We start from the raw sequence: 12,927 nt of genomic DNA, 5'->3' as shown, positions 1-12,927 counted from the left end.
GAGGGGGGAGGATGTCAGGAATTTGGGGCTGGGGGCTAGAGGAGGTGGGGGATGGGAGGTATTGGGGGTGGGTAGAAGAGGGGGAGGATGGTAGCTATTAGGGGCAGGGGCTAGAAGAGGGGGGAGGATGTCAGGAATTTGGGGCAGGGGGCTAGAAGAGGAGGGGGATGGGAGCTATTGGGGGTGGGTAGAAGAGGGGGAGGATGGTAGTTATTGGGGGCAGGGGCTAGAAGAGGGGGGAGGATGTCAGGAATTTGGGGCTGGGGGCTAGAAGAGGAGGGGGATGGGAGGTGGAGGGGTGGGTAGAAGAGGGGGGAGGATGTCAGGAATTTGGGGCTGGGGGATAGAAGAGGAGGGGGATGGGAGGTGCGGGGGTGGGTAGAAGAGGGGGAAGATGGTAGTTATTGGGGGCAGGGGCTAGACGGGGGAAGGATGTCAGGAATTTGGGGTTGGGGCTAGAAGGGGGGGATGGTAGTTATTGGGGGCAGGGGCTAGAAGAGGGGGGAGGATGTCAGGAATTTGGGGCAGGGCGCTAGAAGGGGGGGATGGGAGGTATTGGGGGTGGGTAGAAGAGGAGGGGGATGGTAGTTATTGGGGGCAGGGGCTAGACGGGGGGAGGATGTCAGGAATTTGGGGCAGGGGGCTAGAAGAGATGAGGGGATAGGAGGTATTGGGGGTGGGTAGAAGAGGAGGGGGATGGGAGGTACTGGGGGCAGGGGCTAGAAGAGGGGGGTGAAGGCACGTGGGGAGGGGGCAGGGGTGTATTTAAGCGGGGGGGCCCCCCCCCCCCCTTTACCCTCTCTCGCTCCAGTCCGCCCCACGTGCTGCTCGAGAGCCGCCTCGGGGCGCCCCCGCCTCCGAACCCCGCCCTGGGAAGCTCCGCCCCCCGACACATCCAATAGGAAGCGGAGACAGAGCCCTGACCAATTAGAGCGCAAGAAGAAAGCTTCCCCGCCCCCCGCCCGTGCCCTGCAGTGACCAGACAGCCCCCTGGCGGCGGGGGCTGCAGTGACTCCCCCACCAGGGCTGCAGCAGGGAGGGGGGTGCAGAGATCCAGGAGCTGGTGGTGCTTTGTGCAGCCACTGCTGTGATGAGTTGGTGAGTCTCAGCCTTGAGGCCCAGGCTTCCTGCTGTCACCCACCTCCCAGCTTCCCAGCTTGCCTAGGGGGCGCCCTCCCTGTACCCCCTCCGCCAGAGGAATTTGTTCCCCTTGTAAGCACTTTGTGTCCTGGGTGCCGCGTAGCCGATGGCCGTGGTTCTGCTAATAAAATAATCCCTCGTACCAGACTTAGTCGATCCTTCCTGGGGACTTTATTCTGGTGACAGGAACCCTGATTTCCAGCCTTCCCTGGGGGAACCTTCCCAAATGGGCTCTCTGCTGCTGAGCCACAAGACCCTCCCGCTCAGCACCAGCAGGGGCAGGGGTCCTGTGGGGGGTTCTGGTTTGGAGGGAAGTAAAAGATGCCATGAGTGGCAGATTTGTAGAAATTTTGGTGGTGCCTAGAACCTGCCCCCCCAAAACTCCGCCCCCCACCTGCCTAAGGCTCTGGGAGGGAGTTTGGGTTGGGGGGAGATCTGGGGTGCAGATCCTGGCCTGGGGATTAGCATGCAGGAGGGGTGCAGGCTCTGGGATGGAGTTTGGGTGCAGGCTCTGGGCTAGGGGTTGGGGGGTAGAAGGGGTGAGGGATGCAGGCTCTGGAGTTTGGGGGCAGGGGTGTGTGGGAAGGGAGAGGGGGTGCATGCCCTGGGAGGGAGTTTGGGGATAGGAGGGGGTACAGCGGTGAGAGCTGTGCAGCTGAGGATGCAGGGTTCATGATGCAGAAGGGGCCTCAGGGCTGGGGCAGAGGATTAGGGTGCAGGGGGATGAGGGGTTCATGATGCAGTAGGGGGCTCAGGGCTGGGGCAAAGGATTAGATTGTGGGGGGAATGAGGGGTTCATGATGCAGTAGGGGGCTCAGAGCTGGGGCAGAGGATTAGATTGTGGGGGGATGAGGGTTGGGGCTGGGGATGAGGCGTTCATGATGCAGGAGGGGCTTCACGGTTGGGGCAGAGGATTAGGGTGTGGGGGGATGAGGATTGGGGCTGAGGATGCGGGGTTCATGATGCAGGGGCCTCAGGGCTGGGGCAGAGGATTGGGGTGCGGGGGGATGAGGGTTGGTGCTGAGGATGAGGGGTTCATGATGCAGGAGGGGGCTCAGGGCTGGTGCAGAGGATCAGGATGTGGGGGGATGAGGGCTCTGTCGAGGGCTGGGGATGAGGGTTTGGGGCGTTGGACAGGCTCAGGGCTAAGGCGGAAGGGCAGGGTAAGGGCAGCCTGCCCTGCCATTAGTGAGTGGGGGGCACGAGGACCCTGGGGCAGCAGACAGCAGTTGATGCCAGGAGCTGGCGTAGTGTAGGGTATACACCCGCAGCACAAGCAGGCACCGGAGAGCCGCCTCTTTCTCTCAGGCAGGGATGCAGCGGTGCAGTGGGGGAGACGCGTGGGGGGAGATGTGGCAGGGGGTGGCCGGGGCCCACTCCAGGCAGGGCCAGGGGAGAGACCCCCTCCTGCAACTTCCTTTTGGGTCAGGACCTCCAATTTGAGCTACGCTGGTCTCCCCCTTGACATCTGTATAGTGTAGGCTAAAAGACCAGATTTCACGAACAGTCCATGACGCGTTTTTCATGGCCGTGAATTCCGTAGGGCCCTACTTATTGCACATGAAAAGCAGGCAGTTTGGGGGTGTTGGGGCAGGGGCGGTGCTGGGGACCAACTTGCGGGGGCTCAGGCCACCCCAAAATTTGTCTTAGCCCTTCCTCCACCCCATAGCAGCTGCTGCTCTCCAAGAGTAGAGAGAACGGCAGTCGCTGGTGGGCGCCGAGCTCCAGAAGTGGCACAGGAATAAGCCGGGTGGGGACCATGTCCCCACGGGCCGGGCTGCACCACCAAGAGCAGGTGGAGGATCCGGACCGGGGCGGCCCACAGTGACCTGGACTGACCCACTCCTGGGCACTGCCCCCTGCGGTCGCTGCTTCCTGTTTCTCTCTCCCTGCTCCCGACCCCAAGGCAGCACCCCGAACTGTCCTCCAAGTGGGCCAAGGAAGAGGTTCAGGGGTGAGGCATTGTGGTGAGGGAGGGCTAAGGCTCAGCTCAGCCCCCCACACACACACGCACCTCAGCCTGCCCACCAGGAACATGCTGGTGCTGCCCCTGTAGGGTGACCAGACAGCAAGTGTGAAAAATCGGGACAGGGTGTGGGGGTAATAGGAGCCTATAGAAGAAAAAGACCCAAAAATCGGGACATCTGGTCACCGTACACCCCTGCACGGTAAAATTGGAGTAAGATTTGTAGTTGGGGCCCACATGTCTGAGCGTACCCTGTTGGGAGCCTGCCTGGGCAGAACCTGGGCACCAGCTGGGTGCGGGATCCCCTGGGAGAGGAGCTGGTGCCCGAGATGGGGCAGGGGGCTCTGGTGGAGAAAAAACAAGGGGGCAGAAATTGCAGGTTCTTGGCTGCTAGCCAATAATACTTCTCTTGGTGCTTTGGAGCAGGAACTGCTAATGTCCTTTGATCCTCTTGAAGAACTAATCCCACCCGAGCTCCCCAGCACTGAAGGGCACATCCCTGGAAGGAGGCGCTGGGAGGCATCTCTTGGTGGGCCATGGAGAGGGAACAAATGGGACACCCCCCCTGCTTCCTTGCTCTCTCGCTGGTTGGGGTGCAGCCCTGGCAGTTCCTTTGCTCACCGCTGATGATTAGCACTAGAGTTGCCAACTTTCTGATCGCACAAAACCAAACATCCTTAGCCCTGCCCATTGTCCAAGGCCCCATCCCCCACTCACCCCATCCCCACGCCTGTGCTGGAGCAAAGGTGCTGACCAAAGGCTCCCAGCAGAGCGGCGGAATTGGTTCATTCAGCAGACACATCCCCAGCCGCAAAGCCCCTGCATCTCCCTCCACTACCTCACCAGCACACGGATTTTCAGCTACACCCGCCTTCCCTCCCCCATCCCATTGCCCCGACCCCTCAGAGCTCTCTGCCCCTCCCCCAGAGTCCTGTCTGCAGCCCCTGCCCAGCTCCAGGTCCGTCTTTGCACCCCACTGCCTGCCTGACCCCCAGACACCCCCTCCTCCTTCTACCAGCTGAGCGGGGAGCGCAAGGCACTTTGGAACCAGCAAAGGTCAACATGCTGCTATTGGCCATGGAGCCAGGAAGGGGTCCCCAAGGCACCTTCAGCTCCTCAGACACAAACAAAAGTGATGGGAGAGGCAGAGCTGGAGTCTGCCGGCGGGGAGCAGGGAGAGCCGGCACAGGGGGAAAACAAGCCCCCATTCGACCTCCTCAGCCCCCGCCAGCTGGCTGCAGCCCTGGCATCACACAGGGAGATTAGCCACAGGCTTCAGTGGGAGCTGGATTGGGCCTGGGGTATTCAGCCAGAACAGCTTAAAGAAAAAGCTGGGACAGGAGCTTCCGCCTTGCTCTTGTTCACACCCCACCTGGAGATTCCTGCAGCGGTGGAAAAGGAGAAACAGCAGCAAATTCTATTCAACTCCCTTCCCACCCAGGCATCCTCCTGCCCCAGCCCCTCAACCCCTGCAGAGCTCACCTTCCCCATCCCCTTCTGTGTAGAAATCCCCCTTCTCCCATCCCACCTGGCTCCCCAGTTGCAAACCTCTTTGGGCCTTGTAGAGCCTTCTCACCTCACAACCATTAGCATATTTAGCCACATCAAACCCCTGTCAGGTGGAGTTCTTACCCCATTGTATAGGAGGGGAACCAGGGCACAGAGAGACTAAGGTCACCCAGGACGTCTGGGGCAAACCTCTGAGCTTGCCCACGGGCTAGGGTCCCAGGCAATACCCAGCGAGAGGAGATGTCACCACCACCTTTGTGACTCTTAGCCCAGTGGGTGTGAACAGGAGCAGGGCAGTGCCTCCTGACTGCTCCAGCCCCCACTCCCCCTTGCCTTCTTAAAGTTGCTCCTCAAAGGGCGCCCTACTACCCATGTGAATGATTGGTGGCGGGGGGAAACTATTACTTTCTGTTTATATATTGGACAGTCATATAAATTCCCTTTCCCCTTAGTTATTTAGTATCAATATAGAATTCCCTCAGATCTTGGTGGTTTTCTCTCATATTATCGAATGCGTAACGTGTGACCGATGTCTCTACAAATATCAATGATGGATATAAAATACTCCACAATTTTGCTCCACTTTCTCTCCAGTTATCTATTATTAATTTAACATGCCCTGAGATTTTTCTCTTTCTAATTATAAAATACTAACACAAAACCTCAGATTTTTCTCTTTCTAATTATAAAATACTAACACAAAACCAGAGAACAGAATGCTGTGCTGTCTGCACAGTGCTAAGATACGGGATGTGGACCTGAGGCTGAAGAGGATCCTAACAGGAGCGGGAAAGAATCCACTGATTTTCTTTTATGTGGGAACAAATGATCCGGCTAGATTCTCGCTGGAACATATCAAGAGAGACTATGCCAGACTGGGGAAGATGCTTAAGGAAATCGAGGCTCAGGTGATCTTCAGTGGGATTATATAATAAGAACATAAGAACTGCTGTACTGGGTCAGACCAAAGGTCCATCTAGCCCAGTATCTGTCTACCGACAGTGGCCAATGCCAGCTGTCCCAGAGGGAGTGAACCTAACAGGTAATGATCAAGTGATCTCTCTCCTGCCATCCATCTCCATCCTTTGACAAACAGAGGCTAGGGACACCATTCTTTACCCATCCTGGCTAATAGCCATTATGAACTTAACCACCAGAAATTTATCCAGTTCTCTTTTAAACACTGTTATAGTCCAGCCTTCACAACCTCCTCAGGTAAGGAGTTCCACAAGTTGACTGTGCGCTGTGTGAAGAACTTCTTTTTATTTGTTTTAAACCTGCTGCCTATTAAAGGATTCTGCCTGTTCCTAGAGAAAGGCAACAAAGGAGTGACAAATTATGGTGATCAACAGATGGCTCAGGCAATGGTGCTATAAGGAGGGCTTTAGGGTGTATGGCCACTGGGAGGCATTCATGGACAGAGGATGGACTTCACCTGAGGGAAATAGACTTCTAGGATGGAGGCTGGTGCAACTGATTAAGAAAGCTTTAAACTAGGTACTGGACGGAGATGGTTGGGAGATATCCAGGTAATTTCCACACCAGATTTTAACATTGAGAGGGCAGAAAACAAAGCAAGAAAGAAAGGATACTGTCATGGATAGGAGAATGGACATACGGAGGAAGGGTAGTGTAGATACAATTCTAATAGGTGATACTGGCAGTAGAACGTCTGAGCCTAATTGGGTAAAAAATGCGAGTGAAGCCAAACGGTATAAATTAAGATGTTTGTACACCAATGCGAGGAGCCTAGGTAACAAAACGGAGAACTAGAGTTACTGGTACAGGAAGCGAAACTGGATATTATACGAATAACAGAAACATGGTGGAATAGTAGTCATGACTGGAGTACAGGTATTGAAGGGTATGTGCTGTTTAGGAAAGACAGAAATAAAGGCAAAGGTGGTGGAGTAGCATTGTACATCAATGTTGAGGTTAACTGTAAAGAAATAAGAAGTGATGGAATGGATAAGACAGAGTCTGTCTGGGAAAAATCACATTGGAGAAGAAAGCTGCTAGAGCTCCTGCTGAGATAGTGCTTGGGGTGTGCTACAGACCGCTGGGATCTGATCTGGATATGGATAGAGACCTCTTTAATGTTTTATTTATATTTAAAGTAAATACTAATGGAAATTGTGTGATCATGGGAGACTTTAACTTCCCAGATATAGACTGGAGGACAAGTACTAGTAATAATAATAGGGCTCAGGTTTTCCTAGATGCGATAGCTGATGGATTCCTTCATCAAGTAGTTACTGAACCAGCAAGAGGGGATGCAATTTTAGATTTGGTTTTGGTGAGTAGTGAGGACCTCACAGAAGAAATAGTTGTAGGGGACAACCTTAGTTTGAGCGATCATGAGCTAATTCAGTTTAAACTAGATGGAAGGATAAACAAAAATAGACCTGTGACTAGGGTTTTTGATTTCAAAAGGGCTCACTTTAAAAATTAAGGAAATTAGTTAGGGAAGTGGATTGGACTGAAGGACTTGGGGATCTAAAGGTGGAGAAAGCCTGGAATTACTTCAAGTCAAAGTTGCAGAAACCATCAGAAACCTGCATCCCAAGAAAGGGGAAAAAATTCATAGGCAGGAATTGTAGACCAAGCTGGATGAGCAAGCATCTCAGAGAGGTGATTAAGAAAAAGCAGAAAGCCTACAAGGAGTGGAAGTTGGGAGGGATTAGCAAGAAAATCTACTTTATTGAGGCCAGAACATGTAGGGATAAAGTGAGAAAGTCCAAAAGCCATGTAGAGTTGGACCTTGCAAAGGGAATTAAAACCAATAGTAAAAGGTTCTATAGCCACATAAATAAGAAGAAAACAAAGAAAGAAGAAGTGGGACCGCTAAGCACTGAGGATGGAGTGGAGGTTAAGGATAACCTAGGCATGGCCCAATATCTAAACCAATACTTTGCCTCAGTCTTAATGAGGCTAATGAGGAGCTTAGGAATAACGGAAGGATGACAAATGGGAATGAGGATATGGAGGTAGATATTACCACATCCGAGGTAGAAGCCAAACTGGAACAGTTTAATGGGACTAAATCAGGGGGGCCCAGATAATCTTCATCCAAGATTATTAAAGGAACTGGCACATGAAATTGCAAGCCCATTAGCAAGAATTTTTAATGAATCTGCAAACTCAGAGTTTGTACCATATGACTGGAGAATTGCCAACATAGTTCCTATTTTTAAGAAAGGGGGGAAAAGGTGATCCAGGTAACTACAGGCCTGTTAGTTTGACATCTGTAGTATGCAAGGTCTTGGAAAAAAATTTGAAGGAGAAAGTAGTTAAGGACATTGAGGTCAATGGTAATTGGGACAAAATACAATATGGTTTTACAAAAGGTAGATCATGCCAAACCAACCTGATCTCCTTCTTTGAGAAGGTAACATATTTTTTAGACAAAGGAAACGCAGTGGATCTAATTTACCTCGATTTCAGTAAGGTATTTGACACAGTTCCACATGGGGAATTATTAGCTAAATTGGAAAAGATGTGGATCAATATGAAAATTGAAAGGTGGATAAGGAACTGGTTAAAGGGAGACTACAATGGGTCATACTGAAAGGTGAACTGTCAGGCTGGAAGGAGGTTACTAGTGGAGTTTCTCAGGGACTGGTTTTGGGACTAATCTTATTAAATCTTTTTGCTACTGACCTTGGCACAAAAAGTGGGAATGTGCTAATAAAGTCTGTGCATGACACAAAGCTGGGAGGTATTTCCAATATAGAGAGGGACACCAGGATATCCTACAGGAAGATCTGGATGACCTTGTAAACTGGAGTAATAGTAATAGGATGAAATTTAACAGTGAAAAGTGCATTTAGGGATTCATAAGAAGAATTTTTGTTATAAACTGGGGACGCATCAGTTGGAAATAACAGAGGAGGAGAAAGACCTCGGCATATTGGTTGATCACAGGATGTCTATGAGCCGCCAATGTGATATGTCTGTGAAAAAAGCTAATACGGTTTTGGGATGCATCAGGTGAGGAATTTCCAGTAGTGATAAGAAGATGTTAGTACCGTTATACAAGGCACTGGTGAGACCTCATCTGGAATACTGTGTGCAGTTCTGGTCTCCCATGTTTAAGAAGGATGAATTCAAACTGGAACAGGTACAGAGAAGGGCTACTATGATGATCCGAGGAATGGAAAACCTGTCTTATGAAAGGAGACTCAAAGAGCTTGGCTTGTTTAGCCTAACCAAAAGAAGGCTGAGGGGAGATACGATTGCTCTCTATAAATACATCAGGGGGATAAATACCAGGGAGGGAGAGGAATTATTTAAGCTCAGTACCAATGTGGACACAAGAACAAATGGATATAAACTGGCTATCAGGAAGTTTAGACTCGAAATTAGACGAAGGTTTCTAACCATCAGAGGAGTGAAGTTCTGGAACAGACTTCCAAGGGGAGTAGTGGGGGCAAAAGACATATCTGGCTTCAAGACTAAGCTTGATAAGTTTATGGAAGGGATGGTATGATGGGAAAGCCTAATTCTGGCAATTAATTGATCTTTGACTATTAGCGGTAAATATGCCCAGTGATCTGTGATGGGATGTTAGATGGGGTGGGATCTGAGTTACTACAGAGAATTCTTCCCTGGGTGTCTGGCTGGTGAGTCTTGCCCACATGCTTAGGGTTTAGCTGATCGCCATATTTGGGGTCAGGAAGGAATTTTCCTCCAGGGAACATTGGCAGAGGCCCTGGGTTTTTTTCACTTTCCTCTGAAGCGTGGGGCACAGGTCACTTGCTGGAGGATTCTCTGCACCTTGAAGTCTTTAAACCACAAGTTTAGGACTTCTAGAAGATCATAACGGTCCCTTCTGACCTTAAAGTCTATGAGTCTATAATTGAGAGAGACCTCAGGGAAAGTGCTGCGTGTTGTCAGTTGTTGTCTGCATGTGTGTTCTCTCTGCATGCTGCACTAACTCTGGCGAGGGAGCTGGTACCACAAACCTCAGTTGAATCACCCAAGAAGACCATAGGTACTTGGCCAGATTTACTGTTAACAAAGCATGGTCCTAATATCACGCAGACTCTTACTTTCCAATTGTTTTTAGTGCCTTGCGGTGAGCCTGAGGATGTTAGGTCTGGGACGTTGACTGAGGAATGTAGCTTTATAGTTGTTCTAAAATACTGGGATAGGCACTATTACAGTGTGTCCCACCATGCTGTGCATATGAGGAGTAAAACAAAACATTTGGAGTAGCGATATCACAAATGAGGCCTTCATATATAAATTTCTTGTGATTAGTTACTACACAGCACTTTCCATCCATGTTATAGGCTTTACCCTTACTACTTGTTGTTACCATTTGGTAATCTTTCCTGGACAGGAGCAGCTATCTTCTCTGTTCGATTGGATTGGCCTGAATTATTGTGGCCACACTGGAGTTGCAAAGTCAAGAACGTTCTTGGCATATCAAGCCATGGTGCGATGCTCTTTAGGTTTGCATTGCTCTGTGAGACATCAGTGGTTGACTTAAATCCAGTTGTTTCCTGTAGATGTTGTCTTCCAGATAATCTACTGAATGGACAGTAACTAATTTATTGCTATGCCACAATTTAATATTAATGACCCGACACTGAATGAGATTGTTTTGCATCCTGACTGAGGCATATGTTATTCCGTGTCACTGACCCCAAATTATGACTGGTACTGACTGGGCATTTGTCTACATAATTAGACATATTGCGAGTTTACCACTGTGTTTTTGCTATACACTGAGGGCAATGCCAGTGAGCTGTTTATTACTAATAAGATAAGGTGATTTTCCTTTTTTAATGTTCCCCAATGGGCTGGTTATGGTATTTACTACGGAACTTCCATAAATAGCACAAATAACTGTTTTACCAATTGTTTTTTTCCTTGCCTTCATGTTGTTTGCTGTCATTAATTTGTTAATTTTTACTTGTTTGGTTAAAGCGTTTAGCAATGTTATGTACATTGTAAAAGTGTACAGCAATAACACAGTTGTTTTCACACAGTAGCCAAATTCGTACATATTTCTGGGATAAAGATTTAAAACCACAGGCACGTGAACTTACTTTGCTTAATAATATACAGTTTAAATGGCAGTTGGACATGATCCAGCTAGTGGTTTCTAGCTGATTTCCTACTTAATTGTCCATATATGGTAGACTGAGGTGTAGTTGACCAGTTGGTTATTTATAAAGCACTTTCATTTTTCTGTTCCTGATACCTGGGGATTTCTTCTCTGTGTGCTGGTCTCTCTACACAAACATTCCACACAAAGATGGACTACAAGCCATCAGGAATAGCATCCCCAATACTATCACAGCAAACCTGGTGGCTGGACTTTATCCTCACCCACAACTATTTCAGATTTGGGGACAATATATACCTTCAAGTCAGTGGGACAGCTATGGGTATCCATATGGCCCCACAGTATGCCAACATTTTTATGGCTGACTTAGAACAACACTTCCTCAGCTCTTGTCCCCTACTCTACTTGCGCTACACTGATGACATCTTCATCATATGGACCCATGGGAAGGAGGCCCTTGAGGAATTCCACCAGGATTTCAACAATTTCCACCCCACCATCAACCTCAGCCTGGACCAGTCCACAGAAGAGATCCACTTCCTAGACATTACAGTGCTAATAAGCGATGGTCACATAAACACCACCCTATACTAGAAACCTACTGACCACTATACTTACCTACATGCCTCCAGCTTTAATCAAGACCACATCACATGATCCACTGTCTACAGCCAAGCTCTAAGATACAATCTCATTTGCTCCGATCACTCAGACAGAGACAAACACCTACAGGATCTCTATCAAGAGTTCTTATAACTGCAATACTCACCTGGTGAAGTGAAGAAACAGACTGACAGAGCCAGAAGGGTACCCAGAAGTCACCTACTACAACAAAGAAAGTAAGAGAATGCCACTAGCATCACCTACAACCCCCAACTAAAACCTCTCCAGTGCATCATCAGGAATATACAACCTATCCTGAAGGATGATCCTTCACTCTCAGAGACCCTGGGAAACAGGCCAGTCCTCACCTGCATACAAACCCCTAACCTAAAGCATATACTCACCAGCAACTACATACCACACAACAAAAACACCAACCCAGGAATCAAACCCTGCAATGAACCCTGGTGCCAACTCTGTCCATGTATCTATTCAAGGGACACCATTATAAGATCTAACCACATCAGCCACACCATCAGGGGCTAGTTCACCTGCACATCTAACAATGTGATTATGCCATCATGTGCCAGCAATGCCCCTCTGCCACGTACATTGGCCAAACCATATAGTCTCTATGCAAAAGAATAAATGGACACAAATCTGATATCAGGAATTATAACATTCAAAAACGAGTAGAACACTTCAGTCTCCCTGGACACTCAATAACCGACCTAAAAGTGGCAATTGTTCAACAAAAAATCTTCAAAAACAGACTCCAACATGAAACTGCAGAACTGGAATTAATTTGCAAATGGGACACCATCACATTAGGTCTGAATAAAGACTGGGAGTGGTTGGGTCATTACAAAACCTAAATCTAATTTCCCCCATACTAATTTCCCCCTACTGTTACTCACACCTTCTTGTCAACTGTTTGAAAGGGGCCCCTCTCAATACTACTACAAAAGTTATACCCCCCCCGCCCTTGGTATTTTACTGTTAATTGAATTGTCTCATTAGGCTGACCTCACACTTGGTAAGGCAACTCCCATCTTTTCATGTATTTAACCTGCTGCTGTATTTTCCACTCCATGCATCTGATGAAGTGGTTTCTAGCCCACGAAAGCTTATGCCCAAATAAATGTGTTAGTCTCTAAGTTGCCACAAGGACTCCTCATTGTTTTTGCTGATACAGACTAACACGACTACCACTCTGAAACTGATCTCTTCTGGTACCTTTGGTCTGTGGGATGCATCCTTAAACAGCTGATTTGGTTAACATAAAATGCTTGTTTGTTTTACATTTATCTTGTACCCACATGTAATACACAGATTAACTTAGTTTGTCTTCAGTTGTAATAGGGACCAAGTCTTCTATAACAGAATCTATGCTTTTGGTCTGATTTTTCCAGTTCTTTAACAAATATACCTCGTTTAGATACTTTTGCAGTTGTTGCACAGACATTCCTTTTCACTTAATTTGTGCAAGTGCATTACTAATTATTGTGCAATAAATATAATGCTTGACTGCTAAAATAGATGCTCCCAGTCTTCTGTAAGAAAGCGTATTGCTCTCCCCAGCTGAGCACTATGTTTTAGCAAAAGAGTTAGTAACAGAAGGAGCTATGTCTGA

The sequence above is a fragment of the Gopherus evgoodei genome, unplaced genomic scaffold, assembly GCF_007399415.2.
Source record: "Gopherus evgoodei ecotype Sinaloan lineage unplaced genomic scaffold, rGopEvg1_v1.p scaffold_34_arrow_ctg1, whole genome shotgun sequence".
Lineage (NCBI taxonomy): Eukaryota > Metazoa > Chordata > Testudines > Testudinidae > Gopherus > Gopherus evgoodei.
The sequence above is the reverse complement of the archived record's forward strand: the minus strand, read 5'-3'. Positions refer to the sequence as shown.